At 54.9% G+C, this 17,906-nt stretch overlaps 1 protein-coding gene across 2 annotated transcripts in view; it reads right to left on the minus strand.

Annotated features, from left to right (window-relative positions):
* Window positions 1-17,683, minus strand: part of NDST1 (N-deacetylase and N-sulfotransferase 1) — a 59,180-nt gene extending 41,497 nt beyond the window's left edge. Inside the window, exon 1 of one of the 2 annotated variants that reach the window (XM_049648005.1) lies at window positions 17,364-17,683. The gene's annotated coding sequence lies outside the window, so the exon portion shown is untranslated. Of the gene's footprint in view, window positions 1-16,894; window positions 17,059-17,363 lie in introns of those variants that run through there. The other variant, XM_049648007.1, reaches the window with a different exon arrangement.
* Between the last annotated feature and the right edge of the window lie 223 nt (window positions 17,684-17,906).

The following is a 17,906-nucleotide window of genomic DNA, read 5'->3' on the forward strand; positions in this document are numbered from 1 at the left end:
TCACACATGATCTCATTTAAACCCCCCCCCCCCACCATTAATTAAGTACTACTACTGTTTGCCTTTCACAGAGACACTGAGGCTCTGAAATTGTGGCTATCTTGCCCCAGGTCACCATGCTAGGAAGGGAGAGCTGGCTCAGAACCTCTGTGCTGCGCTGCTCAGTCTGGGACCGGAAGGGAGACCAGACACGCTCAAGCAGCACGTGTGCCTGGCAGGTTAGGCAAGAGTATGATAATAGGAAGACAAACAAAGCTCTCAGAGAGCCCACAAGACAGAGGCTGTTACAAACATCCGGGCAGGAGGCCAGGAGTCTAAGCAAAGGACATGGGAACAAAGGGAGGTGACAGATAGTAGGGAGGTGGCCTTGTGAGACCTTGGTCAAGTGCCTTGCTCTCTCTGGATCTCAATTTACCCAGCTATTAAGAGAAGTCCCTGGAATATCTCCAGAGCCCCCTCCATCTCTAAAAATGCTTGGACCCTGGGAAAACAAGCAATGCCTAATGAGAGCCTGGCTGTGAGCCCTGGGGGCTCCGAAATGTCCTTTGCCATCCTGGCATGGCTCAACTGAGGAGAAACAGGCTTGCGAAAGCCCAGGGCTCAGCCGGCATGCCTGGGCACCAGTGAAGTGTGGGTCTTGAGGGGGCCACATTCCTCCGCCCGTCATCAACCTCTCCACAGCTCCAGTGCAGCAAGCACCACCCAGCCTGGACCGAGACCAGGAACCGAGGCCACAGTCAAGTGCCCAGTGGAATGCCACTCCGGGCCTGCCCCCCCCCCCAGCCCTGTCCAGAGCCCTACATGTAACTCAAGTCCCCTCAATGTCACCCACCCCTCAAAGTCCCACATTTACATTCCCTAAGGTCAGTCACTGGCATGTACAGCCCAAGAGGCCTGTAGGAGAACTTAAGGAAAAGAATCACTCCATCCCCGAGGGACCTGTGCAAGGCAGAGGCTGCTCATGCCAGGTCAGTGAAGACCCCCACCTGAGGAAGGCAGGAGAACCCAGTAGGGCCAGCCCCCAGTTCTCACTCTGGCGGGTAGAAGGGGTCAGGGACTTACCAAGAGGACTCAGGCCAAGTCCCCACACTCGCAGCTGCTCTCACATCACATGTGCAACACACTCCTACTTAGTAACCTGCCATGGCTCCCACTGCCCCCAGGCGAAACCCCTTCCCCTGACCCACCGCACAGGTCACTGCTACTAACAGCCTGAGTTAACAGAGAATGGGATATGCCAGGGCCTTTGCTACGTGTTTTGTGCAAATTTTCTCATTTAACTCTCACTGCAACTCGGACACAGGTACCATGGTTGGTCCATTTTCACAGATGAGAAAATTAAGGCTCAGAGAGGTTATGTTCCTGGCCCAGAGTCTCACAGCGAAGCAGCAGGGCAAAGATGCACACCCATACCTGGACTCCGAAGCCCAGGTTCTTAACCACCGTGCTATGCGGCCGCCTCAAGCGTAACCTTCCACCCTCAGAACCCTGGGGCAAGCTCACCACTTCTGTGTACAAGAGGGGAAACCAAGGCCCAGAGTGATAGCTCTCTCTATTGGTAGCAGAGCCAAGACAAGGCCTGAGGCCTCCAGGGCTCACCTCCAGCCTGCCCCCTCCGCCCCCCCACCCCCCCGACCAAAGAGCCATGCCAGGTAGAAAGGCTGGGACCACCATGACAGCGAGCCATCGGAATCTGCCTTTTTCCTCCGAAGGGAAAAGCAGTAGGAGGCTGTCAAAGAGAGAAAAGAACATGAAGGGCCCAGGAAACATTTGTTCTTAGAGAACAGAGTCTCAGAGTTCGGGAGGGCAGCCCTTACACCCACACAGGAATTGCCCCTTCAGCAGCAGGAATACAAGGCCCAGGACCAATCTCTACTCACGTGCCCTCCACTCCAGCCAATGCTCCGGTATAACGCATCTGACCTGAAATCTCCATTTCTCTCCCCAAACCTGCTCGTCATGCAGCCTTCCCTGTCTCAGTAAATGACAACGCTGTCCTTCCAGTGCTGCAGGCCAGAATCCCTGCTGTGGGCACCCGCTTCTTCTCACATCCCACACCCAATCCATCAGCTTATCCAGTGAAATTGAGCCAGAATCCGACCTCTGGCTCCCTCCCGCACAGTGGTCACACTGAGCCCTCCTTCATCTGAGTGCCTACGGGGGCTTTCCACCCTGCCGTCACTTCTCGGGTGGTAGTCCACTCAGTCCTTCCCAAATGTGTGCTGGAACAAGGGCGGCCTCTGCCCCCCCTCAGCAGCTTCACCTTTACTCACACTAAACAGCAAAGTCCTCTCGAGTCTGCCCTCCCTCCGGTCCCATCCCCGACAAGGGTGACTCTTCTTTCTGTCCCAGCCACACCAGCCTCCTGGCTGTCCCTCAGATACACCCCCACACCCTCCTGCCTCAAAGCCTTTGTGGTGCTGTTTCCTCTGCCTGAAATGCTCTTCCCCAGACAGCCCGTGACTCCCGCTGCCTCCCTCGTGGAGCCTGCTGGCCCTCTTACCAGAGGCTTTCCACCACTGCCCAACACAGGAGGGCCATTTGCTCAAGTCACTCTTTCTACCCCCAACCAAGCTTTATTTTTCTTCCAGGCACCTCTTGCCACCTGAAAAACAACCAGTATTGAACTGGTATTCGCTGCTTTGTTGATCTTGCCCCACCGCTAGAATGTCAGCCCCAAGTCCAAAACAGGGACATGGTCTGTTTTGCCCACCGCTGTGTCCCAGGGCAAGGAAAAGCACCCAAACGAGGCAAATGCTTGACAAAAAAAGCATTTTTTTGAACACATCTTTTGGTTTCTGCAGCTCCTGGAGACGCTTGGAGGCTGTGTCGCTTGGAGGCTGATCACCTGTGCCAGCTGAAACCCCGAGGGTTGTCACATGAACAGTTCCTGGCCAAATCCCCAACCTGTCCTGGGACAACTGACTGCTTGCACCAGAACAGGACTTTTCCTGGCCCCTGTCTGAAGCCTTTACCACCCTTTTGGCCACTGCAGGAGAACTTCTGGGTCTGACAGCTGGCTCCACAGGGCGGCTCCAGCCACTGGCAGGAGCAGAGACTGGGCTGCGGCTGCCAGCTCTCCCAGCCCCCCAGTGCTGCCGGGTCCCGGGTCCAGCATCTGACAAAGGTTGCCCCACGCTCCCAGCAAAAGGAGGCGGAGGAGGCCGGCCCGGTGCCACGCCTGCCCTTTTCCTGTTGGAGCACTGAGGGCCATCAGAAGGAAGCTTTGTCTCCAGAATAAAGAGCATGAAGCCCAGTGCCAGGGAGAGACGGGCACCGAGGGGGCTGGCCCATCAGACAGTTTAAGGAAAAACAAAAAAAAAATGGGATGGAGAATGTTTGAAGGCTAATTTGCACACCCCACCGGTCTCATGCCTCCAGGGTGGCTGTGACGGTGTAACTTCACTTTTCCAGGCCCTAGCCTGGAGGTCAACACAGACAATCAGATGATTGTCCCAGCTGGGTCAACTGGCACTGACCCTGCACAGAGGGAGGTGGGGACAGAGGAGTGTAGTCTTACCTGAGAGTCAGATGACCTGAATCTAGGCCTGACTTTCCATGCACTTGTGTGTGACCCGTCTGTACCTCAGTTTACCCGTCTGTAAACGGCTTGTCCAGGCCTGCACTTTGAAGCCTCAGGTTGCCTGCCATTGGATCACACAGTGCGGCACCTCTCAGCCTGTGGCCAGGTCACTGGGCCACACAGGCTAGACTCCAATTTTGCTGGGCTCAGGTCCTCTCTATGGGGCCTGATACCCAGGCCATAGCGCCTGCCCACTCTGACAGGCTTATAGCCTCCCTCCTCCCATGATGACCTGACAAATGTGAAACCTCTCTGGGCCTGGCCCAGTGACAGGTGGCCTCACCCCACCCAGACACTGGCACCTGCACTGATCCCCTCTGTCATCCTCTCCAAGGATGGCTCACAAGGCCCCTTCGGCCACAACCACAGAAAGGAACCTACACAGAGGGCAAAAGAGAAGCCCAGAGAGGGAAAAGGGCATATTGATGTCACACAGCCGACTGCCACCCACGGGTCCTCCCTAGCAGCCCTGGGCTTCGTGAGTTAAGACAGGGTCCTCAAAACCTGTCTACAGAGCCCCATGTCTGAACCTTCCGGGGAGGGGGTGCTATACCGTAGACTGAAGGAACCAAAGATGGGAGACAGAAATCTGCGTGTAGTTTTTACAAGCTTCCCAGCTTTTTCTTACACCCAGAACAACTGCAACCATTCAGCCAAGACCTCTTTCAGGAGGAGCACAGCTTAGCTGGCCTCAAGGGATGTGCAGGATTTCAGCGGAAAGAGTGAAATAAACCTTGGACAGACATCTGGACAGAGGAGTCAACGGATAAAGCACGTATTCTAGGAGCAGAGTAAAGCAGAGAAAGGCTCAAAAGAGGGGAAGCCCATTCCAGTAAACACCTGAGCTGATGCCCCCCTTTCCCTCTGTACCCCCAGGACGCAGAAGTCTGGACAGGTGCCATCTGAGGGCTGCTGACCCCGGCCTCTCTCTCTCCCCAAACTCCTCCAAACCCCCTGGGAGAGTGAAACATGGGACTGTCACAGGTCAGATGCTCCTCTCTGTGGTTATACGGCAGCATGGGGACGACACCTTCAGTGACTGTGTATCCGCAGCTTAAGAAGCTGCCTGGGTCAGTGGCTAAGCAATCACAGCTTATCTGGGAGGAGGAGGATTCGAGGGCCACAGGGCAGGCTGATCCAGAGGCCTCTATTAAATGGAACCTTTGCAGCCGGCGGCGGGGAGCAGCACTGCCACACCTTCATTCATAAAAGAGATATTTAATTTGCTCCTGCTGTGCACACAGCCCTGAGCCTGAGCACCATGCTTTGAGCAGAGATGAGCCAGCCCCCTACCCTCCACCATTCTTCTTTTTTTTTAATGTTTTATTTTATTTTTGAGAGACAAGAGAGAGACAGAGCATGAGTGGGGGAGGAGCAGAGAGAGAGGGAGACATAGAATCTGAAGCAGGCTCCAGGCTCGGAGCTGTCAGCTCAGAGCCCGACACGGGGCTGGAACCCACAAACTGAGATCATAACCTGAGCCAAAGTCAGACGCCTAACCGACTGAGCCACCCAGGCGCCCCCCTCCATCATTCTTAAAGAGCTCACAAAGCAGACGAGGAACAACACTATATAACACAAGAAAGAAAGTAGTTCATGACTCCAGGATAGGGTTACAAACTCAAATACCTGGAGGGCCAGAAAAAACAGGTAAGTGTGTGTTAAGAATGCAGGCTCAGGGGGTGGGAGGGAGGGGAGGGTGGGTGATGGGCACTGAGGAGGGCACCTGTTGGGATGAGCACTGGGTGTTGTATGGGAACTAATTTGACAATAAATTTCATATTAAAAAAAAACAATAAATAAATAAATAAATAAATAAATATAAATAAATAAATAAATAAAAGAACGTAGGCTCAAGGTCTTCTGATCTTCCAATTTGTGAAGTAAAGCCAGAAATAGGGATTTTTAGGTGAAATCTCCTCTTGGCAATTAGCTCAATTTTTGGCATGGGTTAAGTAGGATGTCCCCATGGGGCAGATGTGGCCTGCCAGTTTGTGGCCTCTGTTTTCCTGAAAGGGACACAGAACGTGCCATGGAGCTCAGCGGAAGCCAACTCCCCTGCAGCTGAGGTCTCCGGAAGGCTTCCTGGGAGAGAACTGGTGTGGGCTGCCAGATGGTGGGGCTTCACTCCTGGGAGAGAATCCTGGGGAGGGGTACGCACACCCACTGGAACCACAGGGGCCATGGGTCAAAGGCCCCCTAGCCTATGGCCTGTCTTTCCTCTTAAAGAAGAGTCCTTGTCTCCATCCCCAAAGCAGGCACAGAGGCATCAGCTCTGAACATCCCCAGGAGGTAGGAGGGGCCACCTTCCCAGCAAACCTCCTGATTACATCACTTGGCGGCAGGATAGCACAGGTTAATTTCATCCCTGGAGCTTGAGGAACAGATCAACTAATGCAACAGCTCCATCAGAGGTAGAGACAATGGAGGACAAAACGAGGTTAAGAATCGTGTCCTGCCTGGCCAGGCCTGGCTGGTTACATAAGCCTGCCTCAGGACAAAGCCACGTTCAAGGCACCAGGGAGGGCCTGGGCTAGAGAGGCCCAGAAATACAGAGAGGGTTCTCCCTCCCTCCCTGTCTACCCCTACTCTCCAACCTTGCCTTGCAGCGTCTGGAAAGCCCAACACAGAGTACAGAGCTAAAGGTGGAGACTAATACCCCAAGATAAGGCACTTAAGAGGACTGCAGAGCTGGAACTAATAATAATAGCAAACTTTTACTGAGTAATGACTTTGTATCAGGCACTGGGATAAGTCCTTTCATGGATTCTCATTTTAAAAGTCAGTAACACCATGAGATGACAATTATTACTCCCATTTTACAGATTGGGAAACTGAAGCACAGACACAGCAACCTATCCAAGGTCACAGGCCTTCTAACTGAAGGGTGTGGCTTAGACCCCAATACTGGCCTCTGAGACCATGCTCTGCACCACCTGCTGCCACCAGGCTACTTTCTGCTAGAACACTGGAACCACACCGCCCCTTCAGCAACTCCTCGCAGCAGGCAGTACACGCATGTGGGCCCCTGTCCTCCTGTCAGCACTTGGCGGGGAGGCGGGGTGGGGGGGGCGGGGAGTCGAGTCCTCTGAAAACCTGATGAAACCTACAGACTCTCTCTGCAGGAAAAAATGCATAGAAATTCCCACGAAATGTTGTGCGTGATTTCAGGGGCACACAGACTCCTGCACTGGTGACAATGGATGAGTCAAGATCATAGGATACGTAGGATCAAGAGATAGGAGGTGGCAGAGAAAGAGGATTCCCCCGAGCCCTTTGGGATGCCTCATATCTATAAACACAGGGCCCAAACTCACAGCTGCTTAAGTTCATAGGCGTGGGCACGAACCAGGGCTCAGGGTCTAGTCATCCCTTCGGGGCTAGGAGAACAGGATAAATCACGACGTACAATAGCCCTTGCCTTTGCACCCACTGGGTGTGAGTCACAGCTCCCAGCTGCTGGGCAGACGGGGAACAGCTGGGCCCCGGCATCTGGACGGGGGTGGCATCACCAAGCACACCATCCCAGCCTCCCGCCCACCGCACAACTCAACATCCAGGGAGCCCACCTCACTACAGACCAGCCCTGGCCTTGCCCTACCTCCAGAGCTTTGAGTGTTTCCCAGGGGGACCCCTCCATGGCCCCTGCCCAGCTCCCATGCCAGCCACGGCCCTGGGAGGAGTGGGTCAAGACAACAGCCCCTTGCAAGGCCCCAGAAGACCCAGGCTCCAGTGCCAAGTCTCCCGCTGTCTCACTGCGTGACGTCAGGTAGGCTCGTCCTGCCTCTCAGAGCCTCAGTTCCACCAATTGTCAAATGTGGAGACCACCCTATCAAGTCCTTCCCAGCTCAAAGCCGAGTGTATAAACAGTGGCATCTGACAAACTGTGCCGCCCTGGGACCCTGCTTTCAGGAAGTTACATAAACATCCTTCAGAGAAACAAAAGTCCAACCTAAAGACGACTTTTTTTTAAAAAGGATATCAAGAAGCCCTTTTTATAGTCCAACTTCCCCCATCCTACTTCCATTGTTCCAAATATCCTCTCAGGACCTAGAAAATACACTGGGTTTCCGTCTGGGGTTTGGGCTTCTGAGTGTTCTTCCCTCGGAGGCGGCCCCGCCTCTCCTTGGCAGCTTTCTCCCCAGGACACTCCCGTCTCGGCCCCCAGCACTGCCCTGGGCTACCCCGAGGGCTATGGCTACCCAGCCGGCCAAAGATGGGGTGGGGTGCAGGGGCAGTTTTCGGGAAACAAAGCCTTCCCTGGTGAGAACAGAGACAGCGCCGGGTTCGGGTCCCCATCATGACGCCATGTGTGGCCCTGTGTGGGCAAGTCCCTGTTGCTTGGTTCACCACTGAGAAACGAAGGGGTTCCCGCTGTGTCAGGAAAGCCCTCCAGTTCCTCAGCAGTACCTTGGTGACACTGAGGCAGAAAAGGACAGCACTGGACAGTGGGCTCTGATCTTGACCCCCACCCCTACCCCTCCTCCTAGAACCAGAAGAGGGTTCTTTTCTTTCTCTGATTTTATCTCCTGTCCTAGCTGTGGGACCTTGAACTCAGCACTGAGTGAGTCTCTGTGTACCTCAAATGGCCGTCCATAAGACAGAAAGAATGACAGTGTCCAGTGGAGGTCCCAACATGGAGGCTTCAGCCCCAATCATCCCAACACAATCCCATCACCCCCACCAAAACCTAATTCACTCATTTGATATTTGATATATTTTTGCATCTTTAAAAAACCAGTCCAAGTGGGGTCTGCTACATAAACATTCCAAGACAATCTCCCACTTCCCTTCTTCCAAAGAGATCGTGTTTCCAAGCACCTCTATAGAATTCTACAGAATTCCTAGATCTATCACCTTATGGCTATATGGCCTCAGTATTTTCATCTATAAAATGGGGACAATAATAGTGCCTACTTTATAGGATTATGCTGAGTAAGCAGATAAGGTCTCAAAAAATGTTGAGTGAAAATGATATGATCATCTTCATTAAAATTATTGACATAGTTGGGGTGCCTGGGTGGCTCAGTCAGTTGAGTATCTGACACTTGGTTTCAGCTCAGGTCATGATCCCAGGGTCATGAGATCGAGCCCTGTGCCAGGCTTCTTGGGATTCTCTCCCCCCACCCCCTGCGCCTCTCCCCCACTCACATGCACTCTCTCAATAAAATAAAAATAAATAAAAATAAAAATATTGAGATGCTTAAAACCACTGGACTTGTGACAGCTAAGGTCCCTTAACCCTCTCAAGCCACATCTGACCACTGTGATCACACACACACATGCGCAAACACACACGCACACCCTTCTCTGGAGCAGGATCCACACTCTCTGCCTGGCCCCAGCCCCAGAACACAACTGGTTTGTTCCTAGAACCCACCCTTGCCTTCCACAAAGTCTCCCACCCTTCAAGTCCCCTCATCCTGCCTTCCTTAAGTGGCCCCAGCACTGTCCCCTATAATTGTCTTGGGGTTCCACTGAACCTTGTTATTGTGTCACAAGAGTGTCTCCTGGAGATGTGATGAGATGATGGATCCTTGACGACAGGGTAGAGAAAAACTGGGCTTTTCTCTGGGTCTTCAACATTTGCTGGGTGTCTGAATATGCTGAGAGCCCAAGGAGGGAAGTGTGTTGTTGTTTTTTTAATTATCTAACCAAGTGTTTCTTTTCTTTTCTTTTCGTTTATTTTTGAAAGAGACAGAGCATGAGCAGGAGAGGGGCAGAGAGAGGGAGACACAGAATCTGAAACAGGCTCCAGGCTCTGGGCTGTCAGCCCAGAGCCTGATGCAGGGCTCGAACCCATGAACCATGAGATCATGACCTGAGCTGAAGTTGGTCACTCAACCGACTGAGCCACCCAGGCGCCCCTCTAACCAAGTTTTTCTTCAATTTTAGCATGCACCTACATTACTTGGATGCTTCTTTTTTTTTTTTTTTTAATGTTTATTTTTTGAGGCAAAGAGAGACAGACAGAGAGTGAGCAGAGGAGGGGCAGAGAGAGAGAGGGAGACACAGAATCTTAAGCAAGCTCCAAGCTCCAAGCTGTTATGACAGCACAGAGTCCGACGCGGGGCTTGAACCCATAGACCGTGAGATCATGACCTGAGCCGAAGTCGGACGCTCAACCAACTGAGCCACCCAGGTGCCCCATTACTTGGAGGCTTCTTAAAACAGACTGTTGGACTCCTCCTTCCCCCCTCATCCCAGTTTCTGATTCAGTAGGTCTGGGGTGGGGTCAGATGATTTGCATTTTTAGCGACTTCCCAGGTAATACCCAGGTAATGCTACTAGTCCAGAAGCCAACCCCGAGAACCACTGACTCAACCTGCAGGTGAATAAGGAAGAGCCTCCATGAGCATGTGACATTAACCCTCCTGTAAAAGCATGAGCAGGAGCTGCCATGGTCTAAGAAGAGGAGGAAGGGAATCTGGACAGACAGTGATGCATAAGTGAAGGCCCTGTGATGACGACATTCATTTCTCCTCACCTGGCCTCTGCCTGGACAGGTAGTGTAGACCAGAGGTGGCTGCCACTGAACAATGATTACGGCAGACCTCCGCCGACTGCCACCCCAGACCTGCCCAGACAGGCCGATCCATGGCCGGCCTAGGGGTGATGAGAATCCACACCCTGCCTCGTTCAGCCAGACCTCGGGTGCGAACGAGGCCAGAGTCTCCACCACATCTCAACCATGTGAGCCCTGGGATTCTGCCCCACACCTCCCCACACAACCCCTTCCGTCTTGGCTAGCTCTGAGCATGCTTACGTTTCCTCATTTCCGGTGCCTTACAGAGTAAGTCTGCTCTGTCTGGCCAGAGCAGCCCCTTAGAAACCAGCAGCCCGTAATGGTAATCCCTTGAGCCTGAACTGCCCCCCCGCCCCCCACGCCGCAAAGGCTGACCCTTCCACTTCGCTAAGCCTTAGTGGCCACACCTGCTACCAGGAGGGGTGACACAAGTGTCTATTTCCTCGGGCTCTGGGGAGGATGGAATGAGCTCCCTGTTCAATAGCAACATCACCAGCTACAACAATAATCATAACTCACATGGACTCAGCTTATAGTTAAGCATCTTTCCTGCATTATCTTTCGAAATGCTGTGAGATGGGGACCGTTACTATCCCCTTTGAATGGAGGAAGGCACTGAAGAGCTTCCCAAGGTGCCACAAGTAGGAAATGATCCAGCAAGGCCATCTGGGTCCAGAGCCTAGCTCCCAGCCTCTGCCCTGCCTGTGTTCTAGTGACCTGCCCCAAGATCTACACCAGGCCACCTCTCCCTGACATCATCCCGTCCCCCTTCCCAGGGCACAGGGAGGCTCGGTGGGAGGCCTCTGGAGGTGCCAGCCCACAGTGTGCACAGTCTAGGGCATGGTGCCCTCCTCTCAAGGACAGCCACAGGACCTACCAGCCAGGCCAACTTATCTGGCATAAGTTTTAGATACCATTCAACATGGCCACTAGGGAGGACACGGGCCCTTACGGAACTTGAGCACCTTAACCTTGATGGAAAGGACAAAAGAGGAAAAACAGGTGTAACAGAAGAAATCCTGTCCGGCCTCCTGGATAAGACTGGCAGCTCCCACACCCCGTGCAAATTGCCCAGTCTCTCTGGGCCTCAGTTTCCTCTTCCAAATAAACATTCCCAGGCTATGAGACAGAATGTTCAGGAACTCAAACCCTAAGGATTCTTCCTTCCATCTCGGAAAAGACAGACCACCCCGTAGGTATAAACAATATTAATACCCATTGTTATCTTTGAAGAGCTACTTACTGGGCTCTTACTCTGGGTGAGGCACTGATCTGTTCAACTCTCCTAGCAAAACAGGACTATTACTATCCTCATTGGTTAAAGCCTAGAGGGATTTAAGATTTAGGTAATTTTCTCTAGATCCCACAGCTAATGATGACAGAGCTGGGACTTGAACCCATGACTTTTTTTTAATTTTTATTTTTTTTTAATTTTTTTTTTTAACGTTTATTTATTTTTGAGACAGAGAGAGACAGAGCATGAACAGGGGAGGAGCAGAGAGAGACGGAGACACAGAATCCGAAAGAGGCTCCAGGCTCTGAGCTGTCAGCACAGAGCCCGACGCGGGGCTCGAACTCACAGACTGCGAGATTGTGACCTGAGCCGAAGTCGGCCGCTTAACCGACTGAGCCACCCAGGCGCCCCCTTGAACCCATGACTTTTGACTCCACTCTGCAATGCTCCCCCCTGGTGAAATGGGCCACACACAGCCCCTGCCTCCAAAGCCTGGAGCCTAGAAGAAATGAGACATGTCCCTAAGAAACCAGAATTCAAAGCCAGGTGTGTGAAGGGCCCCATGACAGGGCCATATAGTAGGCTCTTCCCATGCAAAAGTAGGGAGCAGGCAATGTCCAATGGCATTAGGAATGACTGTAGGGAAGTGGTAACACCGGAGCTGGGCCTCAGTGGGGGACTATTGGGGGGTGAGGGCAAGTGACTGGGGTTCAGCATCCTCGCCATGAGCAGAGATGGGTAGGTTCTGCTGAGGCTTGTGAGGGAATGGGAGATGGGGCACTGGTCACATAGTGGGCTACCTCCCATACCTTACCCTCCAAATAAGCAAATGCTCATTTACAATGCATATGTTTAACATTAGATTAATCCAGTCTGAATCAAGAAACAAGACTGGTAGAAATAAAAAGGGCTAGGAGGCAGCTTAATGTAAACTCTCCTCCATCTAGGGAAGAGATTTGGTCCCCTCTGTGACTCCTTTGGTGGCAGACTATCTCTACCCCGGAGGCCATACAGTTTCAGACATTCACATCCACACCTTCTATCAAGCTCCAAACCTCCGAGTTGAAGCTGATGGGCAGAACTTTGTACCAGCCCCCACAGGCAGGAGAAAGCGCCTCTACTGGTGACCTTTCAAGACCAGGAGACCCTGCATTAACCATTGCTGAAGGGCAGGCGGGGGACAGCCCTGCCTCCACCCCTCCCGCTCCGCACTTTCAAACCCACTGGCCCTTCCCTTCAACTCCTACTGGTTCAGACTGATTCATGATTCAGCTTTCTTTCCACACATTTGAGGAAAGAGAGACTGAACCCATTTCACAGATGGGGAAATAGAAGCCTAAGGTTCCAGTCCTCTGAAACCACAGTCCCGGCAGCTCTGGCAGCTGGTCCAGACATCCCGAGGGGCCCCTGGAAGGTCAGCTGTGCTGAGTGTGTTCCACAGGGTAAGGACTCTCCCAGGCAGAGCACTGCAGGCCAGGCCAGCATGGGGAACTTCCCAAGAAGCACAGGAAGGGGCAGCTCTGAAGAGCTATGAGAAAAACAGGGGGTGGAAATGGGCCGAGCACTACCCCAACTGCTGAGATTCTCGGAAGAAAAGGGAACTGAAAGAGGTCACCCAGGTCTGACCCTCCCAGCACACGCCTTCGGCATCCTTTCCCTCTCTCCAGGGTCACTGTTTACCTTTAGCAATGGAGACCTCGCCTCTCCCGAGGCATCGTATTCCCGTTAGCCTCCTGTCACTCTTGCTGCTGTCTCTGCCCTCAGGAGGCACGGGACAAGACTATGCCCTCTGCCCACAGAGAGCCCTGCCAGGGGTTGGAAGCAGTGATGCTGTCACTTAAGGGTCCTTCCCCAAACCTCAGGTCACCTGTGATGAGCCTGAGCCCCAAAGCAGCTACAAAGTCCTTCAGCCTCCTCCTCCTCCTTTCCTCAGTCCCACCGCCTGAGTCAGACTCTGCTCAGCTCTCTGCTGGACCCCAACTCGCATCATCTCTGAGCTGGTCTCAACACAACCAGTCTCACCACCATCTTTGGCCAAATGACCTCTGAGAGGAACAGCACACTGGGGCAAAAGCAGTTCTGGCCTGCGTTCCAATACCGCTCTGTAAGTGACTCAAGGCCTCTGAGCCTCCATTTCCCCATCTGGAAATGGGGCAGGGGTGGGGATTACCGGCGGCAGCAGCTACTCTGCAGGGGTATTGTGAGATTTCAGTGGAGCGTCTGTAAGGAGCCTGGCACGAGACACGGCAACAGGCATCGACTCAACAAGCTGCTTACCACCCTCTGTCCTCTCCACCGGCTACAGAATAAAATCCAAACTCCTGAGCAGGATGCTGCAAAGTCCCCAGAACCCAATCTTGCCTTCCACTGCCCCCCTTCCCACAGCCTGCATCCTCACAAACACTTCCTCTCCCAGGAAGCCCTGCCGACGTTAACAACCAGTAGAGCTTTTCCCCTCTACTGACCTTCCAAAGCCCATCTATCACTGACCACGTCCTGCCTCTCCACCATCACGGAGCCTCGTCTTCCCTCCCCCATCAGACCAGCAGCCTCTCCACTCAGAAACAAGCAGCACCTCACCCTCACCCCATTTCGTTTCCCCATCACCCCACCCCGCAGTTTCCATACATATTTAACAAATTACCCTAATGTTCCATTTCATGTAAAGTATGTCCAAGTCCTCCAAACAGTCCAGATATTTCAAGCCATACCCAAACCAAATTCCAAGCCAGCAGAAGTCTGCCCAGTCTCTAGGGACTTGCAGGCCTGGCTTTGGTCCCAAAGTATGGAAGACGGACGGGTCGAGCAGGCCCAAAGCCCAGAGCAGAGAGAGCTCGGAGCTGCTGAGACCAGAGCCCGTTTCTACGTGTCACAGATGAAGTTTCTCAGTTGGCTCCTGGGCCAACCCTCAGCCTATGATTTCACACTCGACCACATCCTCAACTTGTGAATTAAAACTGTTTCTTGCATGCCCCTTATTGACAGGAGGTTCACTATCCATTTTTTCTTGCTTGCTGGCTCCTTCCCTCACCTGTTGATTCTCCCAGAGGCCTCTCTTTCTGCTCTGATCACGAGGACAAGGACAGTCTGGCCTCATGCCAAAGGGTCACCCCCATCCCTCAGGGCTCCTTTCACCCACCCAGCCCCTCCACTCATCGCCCTGCATTTCTGAGTCCCCTCAAAGTCCAGCTAGTAGTGGAATTTCCACTCTTGTTCCTAGAGGCTGACAGTGGTCTGTCAGCCCAGGAAGGCCCCCTGTTCGTGGAGCCTACCAAAAACCTACAGACCCTGCAAATCCCAGACACAGTGCTGGCACAGCCCTCGGAGCATCTAGGACAGTAATGTGCACGCAAACTTTCATTTCCCAAGAACCTTCATTCTCTACCCCACTCCATTGTTTTAAGATGTCATTTATTAACTAGAAATTTGTTTTCCATGTTTAAAGAAATTACTCAAGACCCCCAATAAGAGCCTGATCAGCAGTCATGAGATGGTTCCCTCACCAAAAGACTGGGCCAGCACAGAGCACTGAAACCGGCGGAAGTCTGGGTCCATGCATATTCACTCAGAGTATTTACTGAGGGTCTACACTGTGCCCCAGGTTCAGAAACCCAGTACACACAAGCATTTTCCATTAGGATTCTGTAATCCTGACCGTGGCTCAAAGTCCACCTCCTATTACTGTCCTCGGGGACCTTTGGGGCTGCAGCACCTAGGGCAGGCCATTAGTTTAGCAATAAGGACCCTGCTGATGAGTCACACAAGTGGACACCTGTGATATAAATCCTTTGGCCTTCTCTCTCATCGCCCCCAAGGGCTCGGCTTCTAGGCCCTACCTCTGTCCCCTGCTGATCTAAAAGTGACCTGGTCTGAATGGAGATGAAAGGTTCTGCCTTCTCCTGGGTGCCGGGGACAGGCCTGTTGACAAAGCCACCAGCTGTCCCTAGCTGGAGCCAGGGAGACCAGATCCTCCTGCACCACCCTCACTGGGAGAGCATTCCTGCCACGGACCCAGCCAGCAACAGAAGTCGGACCGCCATAGAGGTCCGGGCCCAGGCTCCACTGGACTTCCCTCCTGGTCCAGCTGCCCACAGTAACAAGAGCCAGGGCACAAGACCTCAACCTGCACCAGTACCAGGCAGAAGGAGCAGCACCTGGGGGTGAGGGTGATGGGGAGAGGGGACAAGTGTCCTCATAATTTCAACTGAAAGTGACACCATGAGCTCAGTCACAGCAGGACTTTATACAGACCTGTAGGTGAGACTCAGGCTAGGGGAGGAGAGAGTCACATCCAAGTTCCACCACTTCTCACCTGCACAGACTTTACCATCCTGTGCCTCAGTTTCCCCCTTGGTGAAATGTGGTTCATAGTAAAGCGGGAGAACTGAAGAAAATAATATATATATAACAGCCCAGGGGCGCCTGGGTGGTTCAGTTGGTTAAGCGTCTCACTTCGGCTCAGGTCATGATCTCCCTGTTCGAGGGTTCGAGCCCCACATCAGGCTCTGTGCTGACAGCTCAGACCCTGGAGCCTGCTTGGGATTCTGTGTCTCCCTCTCTGCCCCTCCCCTGCTTGTACTCTGTCTCTCTCTCAAAAATAAGTAAACATTAAAAAACAAAGCAAAACAATTAGCCCAGTGCCTGGCACATAGTAAACATGCAATAAATACTTGTTGAATATAAACATGCCACAGTTTACTGAGGTACCACAGATTTTCATCTCATCCTTATTCTAGAATATACTATATTTTTCCCATTTTACAGGTGAGGAAACTGAGGTGAGGGGAAGGTAAGGAACCAGCCCAAGGTCACAGAGCTGGGAAGTGACAGACATCCAGGTCAGTCTGCACCTCAAGACCAGGGGCAGGACTGCCTGAGACCATTCTGAATGATTGGGGGGGGGGGGGGGAGTACGGCGCGGGGGCTAGACGGGGGTAGACGGGGGTGGGGTCCTGAATCCCCTGGGCCTGGCATGGCTCCTGGCTGACCTCTGTGCTCAATCCAGTTAAGAGCCAGGAGGCCAGTCCCCAGATTCCCATCCTGTCCCAGTGCCCCCTCCTCACCCCGTCCCAGGGTGTTAAAGAGCAGCGTTCAAAGCGGAGGCTCCACGCTCCGAGAACCAGAGAGAGGAAGAGAGTTAGAGACCAGGCCGCTCTCGCAGCCCCGAGAAAACCGGTCCGGCCGCCTCACCCTGCCCCAAGCGGGGACCCGGCCTCTAACCCCCTCCCTCGCCAGACAAAAGTTTCCCCTGTTCGGGAGTAGGGGAGGGGGAGGGGGCATTCCTCGTGAGTGACATTATCCGTGACCTACAGCTGCCGAGCTGCCCTCGCCCGCACCCCGGCCTGCCCCCAGCCCCAGCGCGGCCCCCCACCCCTTTGTCCTCCCACTCCCGTGCGCGGGGCCCGGCAGACTCGGCTCGCCCGCCCGGCGCCCGCCCGCACTAAACTTGCGCCGGCGGCCGCTTGGGCCCCGCGCGGCCTGCACGCCCGGCTCGGGCCCCGTCGGCCCGGCGACAGGGGACTGGCTGGCCCCGGCCCTCCCAGCCTCTTACCTGCCACGGCTGGGGCGCCCCCCGGGGGGAGGAGGCGCTCCCGGCGAGCCGCGGGACGCCTGGGTTTCCCCCCCGGCCGTGCGGGCGCCGCCGGGCTCTGGCCCCGGCCGGGGTTAACCCCTCGCCGGCCGCCTCCCGCCGCTCCCACCCCCGCTCCACGCCGCAGCCGCCGCCACCGCCCGCTCCGCCTCCCGCCCGCTGTCCCCCTCCCCCTCCCCCGCCCGGTGCCCAGCCCCCAGTCCCGGCCCCCGGCACCGCGCTGGGGCAGCTCGCAGTCCCCACCCCCCACCAACCCCCACCACCCCCCAGCCCCGCGGTCCCGCGGCGGGGAGGTGGGGGTCTCCCCGAGAGCTGGAAGTTGGGGCGCGCTGCCCCGCACCCCGCAGGCCGGCGGCGCACAGAGGGGCGAGCCCGCGCGCCCAGGGCCCCCAGCCCGTCTCCCCTTCCCCTCGCCGGCCGCGGCGCCTACCTCCCCGAATCGCGGCCGTGGGAGCGGGGTTCGATCCCGTGATGGAGCGTGGGTGCCGGCCCGAGATCGGCTCCGGAGGCCCCGGCGGCCGGCGGGCGTGCGGCGAGCGCCCCGGGGCGGGGGCCGGGGCGGGACCGGGAGCTGCTATCGGGGCTGGATTTCTCGGCTTCCACCCGGATTCTCCCTCGGCTCTCCCGGCCGATTCGGTGCTGCTCGGCGACCACGTGACGCGGGCTGCCTTTGACCCCTGTCTCCGAGCGGGTAGGGGGCGGGGGCCGGAGGGGGTGTCAGATGCGGGACCCACGAGGGCCCCGGGCGGCTGCCGGGCGTCCTGGAGGCGGTGACCCCGGGGAAACAAAGCCCGGGGGAAGCCCACAAGTTATTCGGGGTCAAAGAGGGAACAGCGCTGGGGGTCGGAGAGGCTTCAGAGAAAACTAGGGAGACAAAGACCCGCGCCCGCCGCGCCTCCGGGGGCCCTGGGAGCGCCCTGGCCGGGCCCGAGGGGGCCTCCGGGCTCTGCCGCCGCTGAGCTTATGACAACTG

Source organism: Panthera uncia (assembly GCF_023721935.1).
Source record: "Panthera uncia isolate 11264 chromosome A1 unlocalized genomic scaffold, Puncia_PCG_1.0 HiC_scaffold_17, whole genome shotgun sequence".
Taxonomy (NCBI): domain Eukaryota; kingdom Metazoa; phylum Chordata; class Mammalia; order Carnivora; family Felidae; genus Panthera; species Panthera uncia.